Genomic DNA, 2,500 nt, shown 5'->3' with positions numbered 1-2,500 from the left:
CTTTTTATTTTCCCACTACATACTCATTACACGTCACTGTGAATAACGCTGTCACGTCTTGATTTTCTGGAATGTTTCGCCTAATCATTTTTGTGTTTCTTGATTAGTGCTGCAGTACTACAGACTGCTATCCATGTTCATTACCACCAGGCGCTCCGACACGAACAAGTGCAAACAAGCCGTTCAGTTAATTGTTAAAAATAATTTGTGCTCGAAATTAATTTATGTGCTGTTACAGTGGAGCTTGCATGATTTTTTTTTTTGTAATAAATGGAATACCTACATTTTTTAGACTGGTTTACAGTTCTGGTCCCCACCAAGATATAAAACACACACACACACACACACACACACACACACACACACACACACTCTCATACACTTGTGCTAAAAATAACCTGACCTACCTTTTAAATGTAAACATCCTTCACTAAGCTGATAAACTCTAACTCACTGTGCATCAGTATAATCACTGTCGGTCTCTCCTCACACACACACACACACACACACACACACACACACACTTGCTTGTGTGAGTGTGGGTGTGCTTGTGTGGGTGTTGGTGTGGGTGTGCTTGGGTGAGTGTGGGTGTGCTTGGGTGAGTGTGGGTGTGCTTGGGTGAGTGTGGGTGTGCTTGGGTGAGTGTGGGTGTGCTTGGGTGAGTGTGGGTGTGCGCGTGCTTGTGTGTGTGCGCGTGCTTGTGTGTGTGCGCGTGCTTGTGTGTGTGCGCGTGCTTGTGTGTGTGCGCGTGCTTGTGTGTGTGCGCGTGCTTGTGTGCGTGTGCGCTTATTTGTGTGTGCGTGCTTGTGTGCGTGTGCACTTATTTGTGAGTGTGTGTGCGCGCGTGTGCTTGTGTGTGTGCGTGCTTGTGTGTGTGCGTGTGTGTGTGTGTGTGTGCGTGTGCGTGTGTGTGTGTGTGTGTGTGTGTGTGTGTGTGTGCACGCGTGAGTAAGGACCCAGGTAAAAGGCTCGTATTCAGCAGCTGCCATGCGGATGCAAATCAGCTATCGAGTAACAAAAACAACAAAAAACAAAACAGGGCCCAAAGTCTGTCAGAGTGTAAACCGATCCCGAGCTCCTGTCGGAAAAACAATAACAACCCGGGTTTCATCTCACACATGGGGTTAAAATCATATATAAAGTATACAAGATATTATTGCAGGTCGCAGGTATTCATGTAGAAATTTGATTGGTCAGACAAATAAAAGGTCCAAACCTTTTTCAGCTCCAAAAACAAAGTTGTTTTAATGTAATATAGTTTTTTTAAATAATAAAATCATTTCATGACTCATTTATTTATGTATGTATTATTTTATATGCATTAGCAAAACAAAGTTTCTCCATTATTTCTACATGTCTTTTACTTAACATCGTTTATGCTGTCAGTGTTTCTCATGTTGTGAGCGGTTGTGTTTAAAGGTACACCAACCCCCCACCCAATACTCTGACAACTAAGAGCTTTAGAGCACCATAAAATGCTGACAATGTCTATGACCATGAACAGAGTCATGGTGAAAGCATTTGTGTTTAGATATGACATCCATTTATTTTATTTCTTTACTATTATTATTATTTCTGTACTTTTTACAGTCCATTGTAGATCCTGGGAGGCAGAGCTCCATGAGTGTGTGTGAGTTGTTTGAATATATACCATAAGATTATTAGATGTAGCAGTGATGAGCAGAGCCATGTGGTGAAACTCGTGGGGTAACTTGCAGCTTTTTTACTGTTTATAGTAAAACGTGAAATGGCGTAGCTTGCGTTCCGAACTTTACCTTGTCAATCAGTTGTTTTACGACTACGGACAAATCTTTTGTAGATTTTATTTTGTAATCCCACCTCGTACATGGAGCTCTGCGTCAGATCGGATTCGTACACTGGTGTCGTTACTGGATGATATGTGGAGAAGCGACGCATCTCCTGCTTGCTCTTTCACTCCGTAATCAAATAGAACAAGTCCAATTTCTGCTTCTGCACCTGAGCTCCGGATTTATTGCCACGACAATCACGTGGGTGTCCGCTCTGCAGTCTTCACTGCTTTCCTTCACAGACAGAAACACTAAACATAAACACAAAATTTCTCACAAATATCCAAAATCAGAGATTTATCGTCTGATTTCGTCTGACATGTTTTAAAGCACTTATTTGGGCCATCGCATCTACAGTAGAGGGGAAGACGTCTGATCTGATACCAATAACAATTCTAATAACCATTTTAATGCAGCAGTTTTTTAATAGGATTTCAGATTACAGCTAATCCCAATCACATTACGATACACAGAATAACACTGAAACCCGTTCTGATCAACACACTCAAGATCACTAGTAATCTGGGAATAATTCTGATAATGATTACCAATAACAATTACGATTATGGTAATGATTATTCTTACAGGTCTGATGAAGTGTAAGATCAAAATGATGATAATTGTTATAACGGTAATAATTAAAACTCAAAGTCTAAGAAAAAGATCACAATTATATTGTATAGTTGATCATC

General features: G+C 40.7%; 1 protein-coding gene across 4 annotated transcripts in view; it reads left to right on the top strand.

The window, feature by feature from the left end:
• Window positions 1–2,500, top strand: part of tox (thymocyte selection-associated high mobility group box) — a 52,695-nt gene that overhangs the window by 13,170 nt on the left and 37,025 nt on the right. The window contains exon 1 of one of the 4 annotated variants that reach the window (XM_046862929.1): window positions 1,307–2,500. This exon is cut by the window's right edge and continues 181 nt beyond it. The exons of the other annotated variants lie outside the window; for them this stretch is intronic. The gene's annotated coding sequence lies outside the window, so the exon portion shown is untranslated. Of the gene's footprint in view, window positions 1–1,306 lie in introns of those variants that run through there. 4 annotated transcript variants of the gene reach the window in all.

The sequence above is a fragment of the Silurus meridionalis genome, chromosome 12 (assembly GCF_014805685.1).
Source record: "Silurus meridionalis isolate SWU-2019-XX chromosome 12, ASM1480568v1, whole genome shotgun sequence".
NCBI lineage: Eukaryota > Metazoa > Chordata > Actinopteri > Siluriformes > Siluridae > Silurus > Silurus meridionalis.
The sequence above is the reverse complement of the archived record's forward strand: the minus strand, read 5'-3'. Positions and strand labels throughout refer to the sequence as shown.